Raw genomic sequence first — 21,889 nt, forward strand, 5'->3', positions numbered from 1 at the left:
TGAGTTTTAAGTTTTTCAAAAATTAACATTTTTAAACTCGGACTAGTGAAAATCCAATTTAATATTTTAAATTGGGATTTTCAAGCTTGTATATTTTATAGGTGCAATCAAATTTAAAACCCAAAGTTGCTAATTTGATTAGCTCTTTTTTAAAAAAATATAAAAAAGGTTGAGTAGCACTTTTCTTAAAATAGTAGCACTTTTAAAATTCCACACACATATACACTTAAATTATATTTTTACAAGATAAGGGATTCAAAACATCAAACCCTAGCCCCAAACTCACGATTTTCTTCCCCATTTCTCAACCACAAAATCGATTTCTTCATTCCACCTCTCCCAACTCGCCGCCGCCAATCAACCATCTCGCCCCCGCCGCTTGACACCAGTCCGGCATGGCCTACTCTGTTAGCTAGTTTTTCGAACTCCTTTCTCATTATCTAGGCCGATTTTCAGCTCTCCTTGAGCTCCTTTCTTTCGATTTCCTCTAGTAAGGCAAGAATATGGTTTCTTTGGCCACCAAGTAGATTATTATGTCATGTGAATGTCCTATTGTGTGCATTTTGAATTTTTCTGAAATTTTAGGTGTATATTTCGAAAATTTCAAATTTATATTGGGCTTTTTCATGTTCATATCGATTTATTGTGGTACTTTATTGATTTGAAATGAGTTGGGTTTGAAGTTTGAATGATGTTCTCATCTTTGCACTATATTTCGAAAATGTCAAATTTTGGTGCTTGTGAAATTGTGAATTTTTGTGTGTTGCTTGGATGGTGAATAGGGGCTACCATGGGTGAGAATCTAGCTCACATTGTAGTATACTTAGGATGGGTTGAAGTTGGCTTGAAAGTTGGAGATGAGGAGCATTTTGGTTTTAGGTGAGGTTGGGCTTCGTTTTTCATAGTTGTTTATGGGATGGTTTCAAGTCAATGCTTGGCATGGGAGGGCTGTCCTAGTGGCTTGGAGAATTCTAAGGAGTGGTCTTGGTCTTGATTTATAGGTTGGGTTCATGGGAGTCCAATGGTTAAGTTTTAGAAGGGAGAACGAGCTAAGATATGTGTGCAGATTTTTGCTAAGTAACAGGGCTGTCCGGAAATGGTTGTTTAAAACAGGGTTGGAATTATCTTTTGTTTAAGGGCTCGGGTCTTAAATTGGTCTAAGATGTTAGGAGTATGTCGGTTCAAGAGGAAACAAATTCGGTTAAGTTTTGGGTTGAGTTCTAGGCATTTGATTTGATAGGTGCAGAATTTTGGAAATTGAATGAGGTTGATTTTCGGAAATGAATTTTTGTAAAATGATTGAATAGAAATAATACCCCAAGGAAGACTTTCTTATTTAGTTCTAAGTGTGAGGGAGTCGTGGTTTCAAGCGAAACTCTTTTTGAGTAAGAATCGAATGAGTTATAATTTTTACGGTCGCGAACTGCTCGAATCGTCCTAAGCGCAAATTTATGGTTTAGATTCCTACCCTTGGTTTTCTCCCTACATCACCATCCCGGTCATCCATATTTGAGTCTCTTGCATGATTATTGAGTAAAAATTTACATGTACATCATATCTACATATGCATGCTAAGTCCCTGATTCAAGAATGAAAGAAAATACTTTTTATGAACGAAGTGAGATGATTGTGACTACAGTAAAATTCATGTGTTTGGACGGGCTGGGAGACGTCTTGGCTTCCCTTACCAAAACTTTATGTGTATGGATGGACTGGGAGAAATCTTGGCTTCCCATACCACCCATAGGTCAAGACGGGTTGGGAGATATCCTAACTTCCTTGCGGCATAGTGCACTGCAGCCATGATCGAGATCGAAATCACAGAGTCACAATTCAAGGATCTAAGTTCATAGTTACAGTTCAAAATTTATATGACCATGTTTCAGTTTAGTTTATGCAGTTACATTGATTATGTTCGACTTAGCCATGCATATGTTTCATTCATGTTCACTTCTTTTTTTTTCAGAAGTCTTTTGTTTAAAGTTAAGGGCACAAAAGTATTTTTAGTATAAGCTATTTTTAATTTGTGTGTGCATGTATTTATGTAGTACTTTTTATTTCCCCCATATTTTTGTTGGGCCCCTAGGCTCACTACATCTACTTGGTGTAGGTTAATTTATTGCAAAGATCGAGGGGCAAGACTATCGTGTGGACTGCGATGCGGGCATGACACATCCCTCCGACCTATGCTAGTCTTCCGTAGAAGTTTATTTTAAACACTTTAAAGCCTTTTATTTTGTCGTTGGGATAAATGTTATTGTAAGAATTTATAGAACTATTTGTGGGCATGTCAATACGTAATGTCTTAATCTTTTGATGTTCGAAATGTCGAATCTTTTTCTCTGGTTCTCGTTCCTTTCTCGGTCTAGTTTATTTAGTAATGTTGGTTGTATTTTTAGTTGCTGTCTGTGACAGGAGAGTTTGAATATATATAAAGAGGTCATGCCAAAAAAATTTGAAAACCCGTATTTTTATTTTGTTTAATTTAATTCAAAATAGAGTTAGGGTCGTTTCAGTTGGTATTAGAGCATGGTTCTAGTTTGGTTGTGCCTACTGCCGGTTGCAAAAAACTCGAGAAATCTCGCCTCAAAGTTTGTAAGTTTTAAAGAATTTTATATGTTATTCATACCTGAATTGATACTTTAAATATTTTGATGTAATCCTTTTTAAAAATATTTTCAAAACTAGATGTTTAATTTGTTTAAGTGCACTGTTTAGTTTTTATTTTCGTTTAAAAATTTCTTTTAGTAGTTTAAAGTGTACTATTTGACTGATTATTTCTATAACATGCGGTTTCAAGTCAAACGGAGTTGTTGTACCAATATTCCTTCCAGTTTTGGGCAGTACGTGGATGTTGTTTTAGTTATTAGGTAGTACTAATAATTTTTATGAAATTGTAGGAGTTTGTTGGAAAATATTAAACTTGGGCATTAGGAAATATTAATTGATGTGTCCTTGTGGTAATTTATTCTCTTGTGAATAGATTTTAGTCGGATGCAACTAAGTGTATAGTTTGTTTAGAAATTTATAGATGTATGTTTTGCCAGTTAAGTTAATGAATCGAAACTCATGCGAACACTTGGGATACATGTTTTGTATTATATTATGAATAGCCTAAGTTTTACTCTTATTAAGGGGTCAAATATGATTTTTGGATAATAGGAAATTGGTTACGAATGAGCATTTTGATTTTATGAACTATTATTCCGATCATTATTTCCTGTTTTTTCTTTCGTGCTCAAATCCGTTGCAACATATACTTTTGAGTATCCAAAATTTCTTTGCTCTTTCTTTGAGCATTTATGGATTTGTATGACATTAATCAGCATTGAATTCTGCCACTTTGGCAATGATTGAACTTTTTAGTAAAATCTTGTTTATATTTTGCAATTTTTGAAATTTTTCTGCGGTTCTAGAGCCACATGTTGATGTGAGTAAGATTCACTTTGTCTTTCTTTTTGGTGATCTACTTATGTTGTGGTTGACATCTGAATATGTAGTGACCCGTATCCAGAATTAACGATTAATGCATAATTAATCATGTAATCATGTTGAGATTAAGTAAAACATTATTAAAGAAATTTCAAATGGGTTAACGGAGTCCATAAATGGATTCAGGACACTCAAAAATGGCCGGGAAGGTTCCGAGGGTTCGGAGGATCCGAACCTGAGATCGGAGGCTCCGAACTGCATGGCCAGCTGTCCGAGGAAAATACTTCATTGGTGACATCATTGATGGGACTTCGGATCAGGGTCGGAGGCTCCAAAGTTAGGAACGGAGGATCCGAACCGAAACGGAGGCTCCAAACTCAGGTTCGGAGGCTCTGAACTTTGCCTATAAATAGGGGGCCGAGATTTCATTTTCAACTCGCACCTCTCTTTTTTCTCTCTGAATTCCTTAGCCTTCTAGCTTAGATCTAGGGAATTCTAGGCGTCCTTTTGGGATTCCGTGTAGCGACCCATCCCGGATCCACTACCTAATCAGAGTTAAGAGCATAATTAAGCATGCATTAAATAAAATCGCTGCAGAAGACTAAATACAAGCAGACCGACAGAATACAACCGGCTAACAAACTAAATTTATACAACCCAATCGAATCGAATTTAAATAAAACCTACAGCTAATCCTACTGTCTTCAAGGTCACTGGCTACTCCAAGCTCCTGGTGCTCAATCCTGCACCTACACCTGCCCCGTCGTATAGGGTATCCAGATACACAAAAAATACTGAACGTGAGCTCTAAGCTCAATACGAAAGCATGGATAAACATACAAATATGATGCATGCAAATGACAGGGTATCCATATCTGGGATAACTATATACAACTGCTCAGACTGGTACCTGGAATATAAGCTTGTCACATCGGGGTAGCTAATCACTGTGCGCGACCACTCATTCCCGAATCACGGACGCGGACCACGGAGTCCTTCAGGTATCAGTACCTAAGGGTACTCGATATCAAACGTTTTAACAGGGCTGAGCAACCCTAACTGACTCATATTGAAAGATATACAGATGTACAGGCACAAGATGATATGCACATGCCGCATAAATATAATAACATGCAAACACATAAATGCAACATATAAGCATGCATATCCGCTGGCAATCTCAGTCAGTACTTACGTACCTTTCTAAGGCAGTCCTAGTAGTCCCACTGTGGGGACCTCGGGTTGTTAATCTCATCTTAGGGCAATTAATGAACAATTAACATACATTAAACATCAATTAAGAAACCAAGAGCAAAGTAAAAAAAAAAAATTTTTTTTTAAAAAATCAGTGTCTCGCTCGATCGGTGAAAAACACCCGATCGAGCGAGCACAATTGCTCAACTCTCGGATGGAACAAAATTTGGCCTCGCTCGATCCGTCAATTTTTGCGGATCGAGCGAGCCAAAAACTCAAAAGTTCTGTCCGCAAATTACAGGGCTCGCTCGATCCGTCAACTTCTGCGGATCGAGCGGCCTCCAAATTCTAGAAAAACTGCATGATTATTTTTGCTGTCAAAACCGAGCACTATCACTTCTTGTCATCAAGAACAACATGAGGCATGATTTAAAAGTTCCAAAACTTGCATATATACATAAACAAGGTCTCAAACATCTATACATGCATTTATTACATCGAACAAGTCGCTAAAGAATGATAAACGACATAAACTATCTCAAGTTTCATACATGTAATTCAAAACCAACTAGACTAAAGTTTAGTGCTTCTAAAGTTCAAGACATCCTCTACAACCCGAGTCCTCACGTGCTAGACTCTCTCCCAGCTGTCATTGACATCGATGACTAGCTCCTGCCCCATTTGTTGTCATGCACACATACAAAACAAGACAACAGCCGGATAAACTCCGGTGAGAAAATATTCTCAGTATAACCAACATATAGAAAGCGTTAAATAAATCATCTTGACTCTATTTAAACTCGACTCAACAAATAGAGTACGTAAACGCTTTACATACGAATTGGTTCACATAACTTCAAAGCCATCAAGATTCATAACTGATCTTGACATGGATATCCATCTAACGAGTTCGTAACCGACTCGCAAATAAGGTTAACAGCAACCTCTGCATAGAATCAATTCAATATAGCATCATATCAACTCGAATATAAAGATCCACAACCTGAGATGGATAGACAACATCACAATCAAATCAAAAACATAAACACGTATGTGGTTTTTGCGGGCCAACTCAAGATTAGTCGTTCTTGAGTTTCAAAGTCCCTACTTTGCGATGTCGTCATTATACCTTCGTTTATTTTGATTCTGAACTCTTCAAATCTGAAAGATACAACCAAAATACTCATATCAAACTTCATCCAAGATTATCATTTCAGAAACGAATCAAAACCATTAATCGATCGTCAATCAAACTCATTTCAAACCTCAACTCTTTCTTCTTCGGTTTAACTCGGCGTCTTGAATCGTTGGCCTTCCAAACTCGATTGAAACGGAAGAATAAAATTCCATAACATTCACATCATCAAGATAAGTGTTTCAGCTTTGCTATCGAATAACAACCCAGTACAAAAACTTGATTAAACGACGTAGCGATTCAAAATCGGTAACCGACGTAATCCCGAAATCATTTATAACTTCAAAACCCAATCATACGTATATTCAAGTCAATAACCAGCTGATAAATCATTCAAATCCTAATCTCAATAGCTATAAAAATTGATTAACATGCTGGAATCAAGATTGGATACATGTAGTACAAACTTCTCAATCCGGTTTCGACATAGAATCGCATAAACGTCAATAAACATAATCGAAAACTCAACATCTGATATCTGTCCACTTTCGAGCTTCAAACCATACTGAAAGATATAAACACTTACACTAGATCGAACCCCTCTTCGTAAGGAATCCAAAACAATTTACGGAATCGAAATCGGATAACCGGTTCAAAAGTTACGGCAAATCGAAAATCATGAAATCAAGAAACAAGAAGATGAACTCGGCTCTGTACAAGTTTTCTGAATTGAATATTCACAGAACACGTATTCATGCTGAGTAATAACTCTAAAATCAGATAGCTTCAATAGAAATTGCAATTTAGTCCCTCAATTCTTCAATAATTGCAATTTGGTCCTCGGTCCTTATTTTAATTCAATTTCAATCCTAAATAATTTATGAATATTAGAATTTAAATCAAAACTCTAAATATTCCCAAATTAATTATACTCGGATTAAAATTAAATAAGTTTGGATTAATATAATTAATCCCAGGCCTTACATTTCTCCCCCACTAAGACATGAGTTCGTCCTCGAATTCATAAACAGTATAGATATGCAACTGCATGCTCATAAGAATAAAGAATAACTGAAAACTGAATAAGAACTCACATCAGTAGAATAGATAAGGAAATCGTTGCTTCATATCATCTTCGACTTCCCACGTCGCTTCTTCAACTCCGTGTCTACTCCATTGAATCTTTACCAATGGAATTGTCTTCGTTCGGAGTTGCTTCGTCTTCCTATCAAGAATCTGAATAGGTCGCTCGAAGTAGCAAAGAGTATCATCCAACTCAGCGTCATCAGATCGAATCACATGAGACGCATCAGATATATACTTCCTCAACATCGATACATGAAAAACATCATGTATTCCGGATAAAGACATAGGAAGAGCGAGTCGATAAGCTAGATTGCCTATCTTCTCAAGAATCTCATACGGCCCAATATACCTCGGAGATAATTTTCCTCGTTTGCCAAATCGAACGGTGCCTCTGAACGGTGAAATCTTCAGAAACACTCTATCTCCCTGATCAAAAGATAACGGCCGTCGTCGTACATTTGCATATCTCGTATGTCTATGCTGCGCTGTTCTCATTCTCTGCTGTATCAATTTCACTTTCTCAGTCATTTGTCTGATCATATCTGGCCCTAACTCAGGTACCTCAGAAACATCATCCTAATACAAAGGCGATCGACACTTCTTTCCATATAATGCTTCGAATGGTGCCATCTCTATACTCGTTTGATAACTGTTGTTATACGAAAATTCCACGAGTGGTATAGAATTTTGCCATGTAACTCCAAAATCAAGTACTACAGCTCTAAGCATATCCTCAAGCGTCTGAATAGTTCGTTCAGATTGACCGTCAGTTTGAGGATGGTAAGCAGTACACAAATGTAAGCGCGTACCTAGAGCTTCCTGTAGGCTATGCTAAAAGTGCGAAGTAAACCTCATATCTCGATCAAATACAATCGACTTTGGCACACCATGTAGTCTTACCACTTCTCGAATATAGAGATCCGCCATTTGATCATGACGATAAGTCATTCGGTAGGGGAATAAATCACGCATATTTCGTCAATCTGTCGATGATCACCCAAACAGCATCACATCCTCGAGATGATCGTGGAAACTTCGTTACAAAGTCCATGGAAATGTGGTCCCATTTCCATTCAGGAATCGATAAACTCTGTAATAAGCCACCCGGTTTCTTTCTTTCAGCTTTCACCTGTTGCCAATTCAAACATTTAGATACAAATTCAGTCACATCAGACTTCATTTGTTTCCACCAGTACTGACTCTTCAAGTCGTTGTACATCTTTCTGCCTCCAGGGTGAACACTATAGCGACTGCAATGGGCTTCTTTCAAAATATTCTGTCTCAAATCTGCAATATTGGGAACAACTATTCGGTCATTCACATACAAGATATCATCGTCACTAACCTTGTACTAAGACTGATGTCCTGATCGAATTATTTCAATCGATTTCTGCACATTTTGATCGGCTTTTTGTGCTTCTTTGATACGAATCAATAACTCTGGCTCAGCACTGATTGCATAAACTCTCATCGGCCTTTTATCTGTCTCAAATACATATCCAGAACTACAACAATCTTCAATCAAATTAGATACATCTATCGTAGACAAGGATAAAACACATACCTTTCTACTTAGGGAATCAGCTGCTGCATTAGATTTTCCCGAATAGTATTTGATTTCACAATCAAAATCCTTCAATAAATCAAGCCATCGTCGTTGTCTCATATTTAATTCAGATTGTGAGAACAGATACTTCAGACTTTTGTGATCAGAAAAGATTTCAAACTTCTCGCCATATAAATAATGTCTCCAGATTTTCAATGCAAAGACAATTGCAGCCAATTCAAGATCATGAATCGGATACTTGACTTTATGTGGTTTCAGTTGTCGAGAAGCATAAGCGACAACATGTCCTTTTTGCATTAAAATACATCCCAAACCCTGGTGAGAAGCATCACAATAAACAACAAAATCACCAGTACCTGTAGGGATTATTAAAATCGGCGCTATCGTCAATCTCTTCTTAAGTTTGATAAAACTCTTTTCACATGCTTCAGACCAAATAAATGGTGCATTCTTCTGTGTAAGCTGTGTAATAGGCTTCGCTATCGATGAAAAATCTCGAATGAAATGATAGTAATAACCTGCCAAGCCCATAAAACTTTGAATTTCTGGCACAGATGTCGGTCTCTGCCAACTGATCACAGCTTCAACCTTACTCGGATCCACCGAAATGTCATCTCCTGAAATTACATGACAAAGAAAAATAACTCGCTGCAACCAAAACTCACATTTGGATAACTTGGCATACAATTTCTCTTCTCTTAATATTCTCAATACAGTTCGGAGATGATCAGCATGTTCACACAAATTTCTTAGAGTATATCAAAATATCATCGATAAAGATAATCACAAAATCATCTAAATATCTTTGAAATACTCTATTCATCAATCCCATAAAAACTGTCGGCGCATTCGTTAGACCAAAAGGCATGACTATGAATTCGTAATGGACATACCTGGTTCTAAATGCAATCTTAGGAATATCCTCATCTCTAACCCTCAGTTGATGATATCCGGATCGTAAGTCAATCTTCGAATATACCGACGAACCCTGCAATTGATCAAATAAATCATCGATATGAGGTAAAGGATAGCGATTCTTTACCGTTGCTTTGTTCAATTGCCGGTAGTCAATACATAATCTCATCGATCCGTCCTTCTTTCTAAAAAATAATACCGGAGAACCCCATGGGGATACACTCGGTCTAATATATCCTTTGGCCAACAAATCTTCAAGTTGGTCCTTCAATTCTTTCAGTTCAATCGGTGCCATTCGGTAAGGTGCTTTCGATATCGGCTGTGTACCTGACATCAATTCAATACCGAAATCTACTTCTCTGTACGGTGGCAATTCTGGAATCTCATCAGGGAATACATCTGCAAACTCACTCACCACCGGTATATCCGTCAATGTCGGACTAGTCTTCAGTATATCGACTGCATAAATAAGGAATCCTTCCGCCTCTTTCTGTAACAAATCAGTCATAGAAAGAACAGATATCAAAGGAATTCTGGCTCGTGATCCCTTACCATATAATTTCCACTCATCAGTCATATCAGGTCTGAACATCACAATCTTTTGAAAACAGTCCACTGTTGCTCTGTACTTGGTTAGCATATCGATACCGATTATGCAATCAAAATCAGATAAACCAAGAACGATACAGTCAAGCTCAACTTCATTACCTTCGTACTGTAGTACACAATTTCGTACAGACTTCACTGATACTATACCTTTTCCCAACGGTGAAGATATAGACACTACAGTAGCTAATGACTCAACAGGCATTGAATACAACGTAACAAATTGTTCAGATATGAAGGTATGCGACGCACCAGTATCGAATAAGACATAGGCAGGATAACCAAAAAGAAAACAGTTACCTGCAATCACATCATTTGGTGTCGCTTGTGCTTGCTCTTCTGTCAATGCAAACACTCGTGCTTGTTGCCTCGGAAGTTGATTCACTGACTGACCTCCTCCTCCTCCACTCGGTGCTGCAGGCTGTGGTTGAAAAGAGTGAACAGAAGACATAGATTGACCTACCGGTCTCGATGATCCCGCACCCTGTGCACCTTCAGAACCTCGTTGTGGACACACCCTCGAAAAGTGTCCCATCTTGTTGCAAATGTGGTAGCTTCCAAATACACCTCGGCATTGTTCATTGGTATGGTGGCCACCACACTTGGTGCAATATACATCAGACTTCTGTCCAGTTCTAGACTGTCGGGAACTACTTGAACTCGAAGAGCTACTACCACCAGATCTCTTGAATTGTTTGCTCTTGCCCTTGAAGAAACTTTTCTTTCCACTACTACTTCCTCCAGCTTCAAATCGAGGTGGCGGTGGAATCTGTGGCTGTTCTTGGGACTGTCTCACTGGCTATGGCACAAACTGAGCTCCTCGTTGTTTCAATATCCCTGCTTCTGCACCCTTTGCTTGATTCATAGCATCGGCAAAGGTATTCGGTCTTCCCGAATTCACAAGTGTAAACACATCAGGGTTCAAGCCATTGATGAATTGATCGGCTTGAGCTTCATCACTAATAGCAATATGAGGAGCAAACTTCAACAAGCTAGTGAACTTTGCAACATATTCTTCGATATTTAACTGTCCCTGTTGTAGACTTGCAAACTCTGCTCCTTTGTCCTTACAATAAGACACAGGAAAGAAACGCTGATAGAAAGCAGTTCGAAATACAGACCAGGTAATAACAGTACCTTGGTTCTCCAATGCTTTCTTCGTCGCTATCCACCAACTCTTGGCAAGGCCATGCAGTTGCTGAATCACCAGTCTCACACGACGATCATCTGAATAGTCAATAGACTCGTATAACTGCTCAATATCTTCCAGCCAATTTTCACATTCCACAGCATTCTCAGTTCCTTGCAACTTCGGTGGTTGGAATGACTGGAATCGTTTCAAAAGTTTCTCCATTGGATTAGCATCACTAAACTCATTAGTAGAAGTACTACCCTGTCCATGTTCACACACTGTCACTGAGACCTGTGCAGCATTTGTCTGTTCAGGCTGATTCGTAGCCAACGTCTGTCTAACTCTCGGTGCTGGTCGGGGAGGAATATCTGATAATCAAACAGATTAGTGTACAGTTCAATCTCAATTACAACAAGTCTGTTGCAGTCCACACTGCCTTCATAAAAGATCGAGTTTCGATTCATCCTCATAATACATGCTAATACTTCAATCAAATAACCAGATAGCATTTAATTCAAACCATTGTATAGCATATTCTTCGCAAATTATCACAGCATCATGTGACAAATTAATATCTGTAATCAATCAATCATATACCATACAATTATGAAAGCAATAAATAAATCAGAATAGAAGACTCGATCTACCCCGCCCATCTAATCTCAGTCCAAGAAACTTATAGCTCTGATACCACCTGTTGTGGGGACCTCGGGTTGTTAATCTCATCTTAGGGCAATTAATGAACAATTAACATTCATTAAACATCAATTAAGAAACCAAGAGCAAAGTAAAAAAAAAAAATTTTAAAAATCAATGTCTCGCTCGATTGGTGAAAAACACCCGATCGAGCGAGCACAATTGCTCAACTCTCGGATGGAAAAAAATTTGGCCTCGCTCGATCCGTCAACTTCTGCAGATCAAGCGAGCCAAAAACTCAAAAGTTCTGTCCGCAAATTACAGGGCTCGCTCGATCCGTCAACTTCTGCGGATCGAGCGGCCTCCAAATTCTAGAAAAACTGCATGATTATTTTTGCTGTCAAAACCGAGCACTATCACTTCTTGTCATCAAGAACAACATGAGGCATGATTTAAAAGTTCCAAAACTTGCATATATACATAAACAAGGTCTCAAACATCTATACATGCATTTATTACATCGAACAAGTCGCTAAAGAATGATAAACGACATAAACTATCTCAAGTTTCATACATGTAATTCAAAACCAACTAGACTAAAGTTTAGTGCTCCTAAAGTTCAAGACATCCTCTACAACCCGAGTCCTCACGTGCTAGACTCTCTCCCAGCTGTCAATGATGTCGATGACTAGCTCCTGCCCCATCTGTTGTCGAGCACACATACAAAACAAGACAACAGCCGGATAAACTCCGGTGAGAAAACATTCTCAGTATAACCAACATATAGAAAGCGTTAAATAAATCATCTTGACTCTATTTAAACTCGACTCAACAAATAGAGTACGTAAACGCTTTACATACGAATTGGTTCACATAACTTCAAAGCCATCAAGATTCATAACTGATCTTGACATGGATATCCATCTAACGAGTTCGTAACCGACTCGTAAATAAGGTTAACAGCAACCTTGGCATAGAATCAATTCAATATAGCATCATATCAACTCGAATATAAAGATCCACTACATGAGATGGATCGACAACATCACAATCAAATCAAAAACATAAACACGTATGTGGTTTTTGCGGGCCAACTCAAGATTAGTCGTTCTTGAGTTTCAAAGTCCCTACTTCGCGATGTCGTCATTATACCTTCGTTTATTTTGATTCTGAACTCTTCAAATCTGAAAGATACAACCAAAATACTCATATCAAACTTCATCCAAGATTATCATTTCAGAAACGAATCAAAACCATTAATCGATCGTCAATCAAACTCATTTCAAACCTCAACTCTTTCTTCTTCGGTTTAACTCGGCGTCTTGAATCGTTGGCCTTCCAAACTCGACTGAAATGGAAGAATAAAATTCCATAACATTCACATCATCAAGATAATTGTTTCAGCTTAGCTATCGAATAACAACCCAGTCCAAAAACTCGATTAAACGACTTAGCGATTCAAAATCGGTAACCGACGTAATCCCGAAATCATTTCTAACTTCAAAACCCAATCATACGTATATTCAAGTCAATAACCAGCTGATAAATCATTCAAATCCTCATCTCAATAGCTATAAAAATTGATTAACATGCTGGAATCAAGATTGGATACATGTAATACAAACTTCTTAATCCGGTTTCAACATAGAATCGCATAAACGTCGATAAACATAATCGAAAACTCAACATCTGATATCTGTCCACTTTCGAGCTTCAAACCATACTGAAATATATAAAAACTTACACTAGATCGAAGCCCTCTTCGTAAGGATTCCAGAACAATTTACGGAATCAAAATCGGATAACCGGTTCAAAAGTTACGGCAAATCGAAAATCATGAAAACAAGAAACAAGAAGATGAACTCGCCTCTGCACAAGTTTTCTGAATTGAATATTCACAAAACACGTATTCATGTTGAGTAATAACTCTAAAATCAGATATCTTCAATATAAATTTCAATTTAGTCCCTCAATTCTTCAATAATTGCAATTTGGTCCTCGGTCCTTATTTTAATTCAATTTCAATCCTAAATAATTTAAAAATATTAGAATTTAAATCAAAACTATAAATATTCCCAAATTAAATATACTCGGATTAAAATTGAATAAGTTTGGATTAATATAATTAATCCCGGGCCTTACACCCACTCTAGGTTCCAAGCCTATCATCAAGTCTACAATGCAAATATCCATGCATCATTTAATAAGCTCTAAAAGCCTTAACTAAGCTATTGCATAATCCTAAATAATTTAAGGAGACCATAGCTATACCTGCGTCCGTCGTCAGCCCACTGTTGGCGACTATCCCGCAACTAGGGGTACACCCCTGCTGCTGCTCCACAGCTTTGAGCACTGCTCCGCTACACGAGCACTGCTCCGCTACTATGTCAGACACTGTCTGACTATACTAAAATATGTTCCCTACTCCAACTCTAAAATAAGAGTACCCAAAGCCCTAAAATAGAGCCACGTGGGCAAAGGAGAGGAACTCGGAATTCGCACCAAATGAGGAGCTCGGACCTCATATTTATAGAGCACGTTCGTATCGTCCGATACTGACTTCGGATCATCCGAACTGTTTTGGGCCGTCCGATCATCTCATCGGATCGTCCGATCTCCGCCACGCGTCCAACCAATCGCATGCAACCATACACCTGTCCAATACACTGTTTGGGTCGTCCGAACTGGCTCTTCGGATCGTCCAAACATCTCTCGGATGACGTCACCAATGACGTATTATTTTGGGACAGCTGGCCGCATGAGTTTGGTTCGTCCGAACCCACTTCGGACCATCCGAAGTCTTCAGAGCCTCCGAAGCCTGGCTCCGTCCATGTTCGGATCGTCCGAACCTAACGAACCATATCCACTATTTTTTAGTGTCCTGGATCCATTTCTGGACTCCGTTAATTCATTTGGAATTTTCTTAATCATGTTTTACTTAATTTCAACATGAATATACGATTAATTACTCATTAATCGTTAGTTTTGGATACGGGCTACTACATTCCCACCACCTTAAAAGGATTTCGTTCTCGAAATCTAGAGTAAACCCCGGGAATACAGTATAAACCATTCGTCCAATTCATTAATAGTTCCGGTTCAAAACATTGGGTTGAATTACCTTCGACAACCCCAATCCTTGCTAAAATTGTGTCACACTACTCACTACCATCAGTTATCTGTCGTTAACCGCAACGACACGGCACATTCGATCCAAATTACCTATTGAATCAGTCACACTGCCTACAGATCTTAGCGATGACACTCATGCTAAGATTGTAACTAGTTATCATATATCTCTGGACACGCACGAACTCTATCGCTGCCCATTGAGAAAACAAGATACAACTCATTGTATCTCACTAGTGTAACGATAACATCGCATCCCTTGATGTTATCGCAAAGCTCTAAACAAATCGATCTAGATTCGACTCTCGATCAAATCCTAGATATCCCTTTTTCAAGAACTCGTGTGGGTTACTTTTTATCACGAAGGATAAAATGTATCTTCCAAAACAGTACCTTATGCAAATAGAAATGGCAACTACCGGCCACCAGCAAAGCAATCACATCACTGCCACCACTCTAACCATCTGAAATCCTTAGACTGATTGTGATAAACCTTGATCCGAATCCCGCTATCGTAGATAGCATCTACTCAATCGTATTAGTCATCATTCCATGGATAACAACAAAATCCTGACAATTCCTGGCATCATAGTACGTACTTTCAGTACTCACCCTGCCATTGGCCACGAATGTTCCCAAAGAACAACAACTAGCAAACAGAGATTTCTAACCCCAATTGTGACAAAAATCCTTATACACAATTTCTTGTCTAAATGCATCATTCGAGGTCGTTGCCTCGAAATTCACTACCATCCTGCTGAAATCCTCAGATGGACCAACACCACCCTCAGCATTAGTAGCCTATGTCGAATTCTTACTTCTATCTCGGAACTAGAGATAGTATCGACGAAAACGATTCCGATTAATCCTGTTCCAGATAACCAAATCCTTGGCTCCCTAGCGGGGATAACCAAATGGATTCAACTAGATCCCGCACAAAATCTATCAATACTAGCGGCAATCTCGCTATCTCAACCTCTCAATGACACAGCATATCAGAACGCACTGGGATATCAGTGACAACAACCCTGCCAGACTCAGAAAAACAAGTCTCAGCTGCTATCTCATCCCTTGAAACGACTAATGCTAACTTGCTAATGCTCATTGAAATCCATAAGTATTTGTCGAATCGCCTCTCAAGAACAACTCTTGAGACATATATTGGAAACACCCCAAGCAAAACACTCTGACCAACTGTCCCCAAAATTTGTCCACTGACAATCCTGGGACAATCACTGAATCCTATTTCCTCAAACTGGATCAATAATTGCTAACACCAAGAAATGCTCAGATCACAATCCGTCACTGGTAGCCAAAGCAACGTTACCAACAACTAAGATCACAAGAGCCAACTAATGACCACTTTCGTGATCCGCAGAATCCAAAAGTCTCGATTCCCGCATTCCTGTAGATCCCTTAGCGACTAAAGAATTTTCTAAATGCACTTGAATCGTTATATCAAAGCATACCATACTTAAAGTACCATTCCCAGTACTTCTTGATTCACTATATCTCATCTGTACCGATTGGAATAATCTGATCAATCAAATCGATATACTGTAGCTCTCTCCATGCCTGGCGATATCAACCCTAATCAGACAATCACTGATCAATGAAACTCTCATGGCTCGATCAATATCGATGATCTCACTGCCACACGTCCACATATCCCAAATACTTGGAATCAAAAGAATCACAGCTGATTCAATCACTCATCTTTGACAGAGTCAGACAACAGTTACAAGTAGTCACTAGTGCTAAACCTGCACCAGTCTAGACATACTATCACTGTCTATCTTCATCCAAGATGATCATAAGGACTTGTTCAACCCAAGCCGCAATACAAGTCCGAAATATTTCAACTATCGTTGAACATGCTCCTGATAACTATATCTCTTGCTAAGACTGCATCAAATCGAGACTGAGGTTACTTGCCGTGGTGCCCCACCTGAAATCACCACCAAGTGTACACTGGCATAAATCACGCTATCCTCATGCTTCAAATAGTCATGTACAATCCTTAGCATCGGATATAATCTATCACTGAAGGAAACCATTAATGCTGAAAACTACTCATCTCCGAGTCAAATGTTTCAGGAATTTCACAAACCCATCAACTGGATAGCCCCTATCACAAGAGCATCCAAACCCCGACTAGATCCACTAGTCTAGCAGTATCCAATAGACTAAAACTATCTGCTCAGAGTACGCACTCGTCAAGGAAAATCCCTTCAAGATTGGTCCTTATGACAAAGCTGCAAACCAATATCTCTGACGACAGTCAGACGATATCTAAACCGCTGATACTTAACCAGGAATCCAATCCAATGTCATGCCCCGTCGTGACTGTTACCAAAACTCTAGACTAAGTAGCCTTCCCACCGCCAAATCCTGAAGCACGAAGGCTTCTAGGCATTCTCTGAAGTACGAAAGACTCCCAGAGTAACACTGGCATAGGGTCGCGCTCCATCATGTCTAGTCATGGTCATAGTCCACAACTCTCGGCATATACTCGACTTGGTATCCCGATGAAATCCCATCATCACGAAGTATCAACCTATGAAGGTCAATCAGACTACTGTCCTAAGGAAACAACTTAGAACAAAAACTCAAAATTCCAAACAAGATCAATATTTTCATGCCCCCAGATGAATTACCTCATCAATGGCACTAACTCAGTCAAACGACTAATTAGGTCAATCCTAGGAAAACACCTAGACTAACCCCATGTCGATCCGTTACCGTTGGCTTACTCAAAATCCATGGGCTATCCTAGTTGATTAGTCAACTAATTCCAAACCAAACTTTATAAAATTACTTGCAATCAATCACGAATTGCGGAATAAGTAACACATGTATCATTACTTCAAGTTTGTACAATTTCTTTATTACAATCTCATGTAATATCATCACAGTATCCCGAAAATACAACAACATGTACATCCAATAACTTGAAATGATACAACCAAATTCTGATGATATATTACAACTGAAATACTGTTTACAAATACTTCAATACAGTATTTAAAATCATCGAACTTGTCTTCGCTCCTTGAGCATGAAGCTTCCAATCGACACACGCATCGATACAAGCATACTCCCGTCCAAGTCTCTCTACATGTCCTCCAGCGAAGAACTCCGGAGAAATGGCACGTGATAGCTAACCAGCTATGCTCTGCGTTAGTGCATGTCGGTCGACTTCTTTTGCTCGCGATCTACCATCAGCGTTCTTCTTGTATCCAAATCATGCTTTTGAACATGAAGTTTCTCGTATGCCTACCAAAAGCATCGATACAAGCATATAGGTAAAACCATGTTCTACACGAGTTTACAGACCTTACGCTAGAAACCTGTCATGCTTTAGGCACTCGAAGCATTCCCTGGTAAAGGTCTATCTGACAAACTCTCCAGTTACGAGTGGAGAATCTTCAAGGACTGGAACCACATGGATTACTAAACACCATTCGTTCCAAAAAGCCCTCAGAGGTATCTGACGTGATATACTTGATCTTTTCTTCCAGTCTTCCCTGGCTGGAATCCATATATTCTTCGATCAGCATTCCAATGCATTGAATGATGAACTATCCACAACAGTCAGTCTATCTATCGATATGCTACTACTGGTGTTCTCATCACTGCTGCATTTCTTATAGTAAAGACTTATGTCGCAAACCTCGGCAATGAAGAACCAAATCTTCTTTTGCTAGGCCTCAATCAATCCTACAAGGATAATCAAGAAGTCTTAATATCAATTTCCTAAGTCCCTTGCATGCAGCTCTGATACCATAAATGTAGCGACCCATCCCGGATCCACTACCTAATCAGAGTTAAGAGCATAATTAAGCATGCATTAAATAAAATCGCTGCGGAAGACTAAATACAAGCAGACCGGCAGAATACAACCGGCTAACAAACTCAATTTATACAACCTAATCGAATCTAATTTAAATAAAACCTACAGCTAATCCTGCTGTCTTTAAGGTCACTGGCTACTCAAGGCTCCTGGTGCTCAATCCTGCACCTACACCTGCCCCGTCGAATAGGGTATCCAGATACACAAAAAATACTGGACGTGAGCTCTAAGCTCAATACGAAAGCACGGATAAACATACAAATATAATGCCTGCAAATGACAGGGTATCCATATTTGGGATAACTGTATACAACTGCTCAGACTGGCGCCTGGAATATAAGCTTGTCACATCAAGGTAGCTAATCACTGTGCGCGACCACTCATTCCTGAATCACGAACGCGGACCACGGAGTCCTTCAGGTATCAGTACCTAAGGGTACTCGATATCAAACGTCCTAACAGGGCTGAGCAACCCTAACTGGCTCATCTTGAAAGATATATAGATGTACAAGCACAAGATGATATGCACATGCCGCATAACAATAATAACATGTAAACACATAAATGCAACATATAAGCATGCATATCCGCTGGCAATCTCAGTCAGTACTTACGTACCTTTCTAAGGCAGTCCTAATAGTCCCACTCTAGGTTCCAAGCCTATCATCAAGTCTACAATGCAAATACCCATGCATCATTCAATAAGCACTAAAAGCCTTAACTAAGCTATTGCATACTCCTAAATAATTTAAGGAGACCATATCTATACCTGCGTCCGTTGTCAGCCCACTGATGGCGACTATCCTACAACTAGGGGTATACCCCTGCTGCAGCTCCACAGCTTTGAGCACTGCTCCGCCACAGTGTCAGACACTGTCTGACTATATTAAAATTTGTTCCCTACTCCAACTCTAAAATAAGAGTACCCAAAGCCCTAAAATAGAGCCACATGGGCAAAGGAGAGGAACTCGGAATTCGCACCAAATGAGGAGCTCGGACCTCATATTTATAGAGCACGTTCGGATCGTCCGATCCTGAATTCGGATCGTTCGAACTGCTTCGGGCCGTCCGATCATCTCATCGGATCGTCCGATCTCCGCCACGCGTCCAACCAATCACATGCAACCATACACCTGTCCAATACACTGTTCGGGTCGTCCGAACTGGCTCTTTGGATCGTCCGAACATCTCTCGGATGACATCACCAATGACGTATTATTTTGGGACAGCTGGCCGCATGAGTTCGGGTCGTCCGAACCCACTTCCGACCGTCCGAAGTCTTCAGAGCCTCCGAAGCCTGGCTCCGTCCATGTTCGGATCGTCCGAACTCAAGTTCGGAGCGTCCGAACCTGCCGAACCATATCCACTATTTTTGAGTGTCCTGGATCCATTTCTGGACCCCGTTAATTCATCTGGAATTTCCTTAATCATGTTTTACTTAATCTCATCATGAATATATGATTAATTTCTCATTAATCATTAGTTTTGGATACGGGCTACTACATTCCAAATGTGGCATAGCGATCCAGGCGTCGTAGCAGAGCTGTGGCCTAGTTTTGAGACAATTGTCATCAGCGGGCTGACGACAGACGCAGGTATAGCTATGATCTCCTTAAATTATTTAGAAGTATTTCATAGCTTAGTTAAGGCTTTTAGAGCTTAATTAATAATGCATGGGTAATTGCGTTGTAGAGTTGATGATAGGCTTGGAACCTAGAGTGGGACTGTTAGGACTGTCTGTAATAAGGTACGTAAGTACTGACTGAGATAGCCAGCGGGTTTTGCATGCTTATATGTTGCATTTGTCTGTCATATTATTATGCAGCATTTGTATATCATATTGTGTTTGTCCATCTTTTGAGATGATCCACGTAGGGCCGCTCATCCCTGTTCGGACGGTTGATGTCGAGCGCCCCGCGACCAATGGGTTAGCCGGCACTGGCATCTGGAAGACACGGTCTACGTCCGTTAGGAATTAGTAGTGTATGCATGGTTTGATTCTTGGGTTGTACCACTCATGTCCTAGGCGCCATTACTGAGCAGTTTTAAAATTTGTATCAAGATAAATAAAGGAAATTTAAATATTGTTTAAATGTTCCTACCTTCCATCAACGATCAATGTATGAGATGCTACCCGCGGATACGGTCCGGCTCATATTATTGGGGGGGGCCGTTCATCGGAAAGCTGTACATTGGATCGACACATGTTGTAAGTTGGGTGGAACTCCCATGGGATTCGCTCATATTATTGGGGATCCACATGGCGACCGTCCATCACAACTTAATATTGATGGGTCATCTTGACGTGTCACAATAAACAGAGTCATATTATTGGGCCCTTATTGTACATGAGGTAAAAACGTGGAGGTTGCTTTGGAAGCAATTGGGCTCTACCTTTTGAAAATTATGGTTGGCTGATATTATTCGGGACCATAGTTTGTCAATTGGACTCCATGTTCCCACTAAGGAAAACAGTTTCCCATTTTCACTAGAGGGTAGTGAAATCGTTAAAATAGTGGGAGTGAGATTCATAAAATAAATTTCGCCTATTTTATGTCTTAGTAAATTAATTAAACAATCACTGATTATTGTCTGTTTCTTTTCAGTATTTCATTAAGATGAATTCGCGCAATCCACTATTCTCTATTCTCGAACAAAATAAATTGACTGGAGCAAACTATACGGAATGGTTCCGTAAGTTGAAGATTGTCTTGACCTCGGAGACGATGTTCTACGTGTTAGAAAAATCTCCTCCGAAGGAAGCACCAGCTGATATAAGTCCGGAATAGTTGGCCAAACTTGATAAATGGTGGGACCATGATATCAAGGCCAAATGCTATATGCAAGCTTCGATGTCTGATGAACTCCAGAGGCGATTTGAGGATACCGTGAATGCTGCTGACATTCACATACAACTCAAGGAACTTTTTGGGGCTCAATCGAGAGCTGAAAGGTTCGCTACTGTAAAAGAGTTAATGACGTGTCGCATGCGTGAAGGGACTTCGGTCCGTGATCATGGGGTACGCGTGATTTGGCTCATTCAGAAGTTGGTAACGCTTGATTTGGTATTGGAGCATGAACTCAATGTGGACTTATTACTTCTCTCTCTTCCTTCATCGTTTGACGGTTTTGTGGTGAATTTCAATATGAACAAGATAGAGGCCTCCCTTGAAGAGATGGTCAATATGCTTGTAACTTATGAAG

The sequence above is a fragment of the Henckelia pumila genome, chromosome 3 (genome assembly GCF_033568475.1).
Source record: "Henckelia pumila isolate YLH828 chromosome 3, ASM3356847v2, whole genome shotgun sequence".
NCBI lineage: Eukaryota > Viridiplantae > Streptophyta > Magnoliopsida > Lamiales > Gesneriaceae > Henckelia > Henckelia pumila.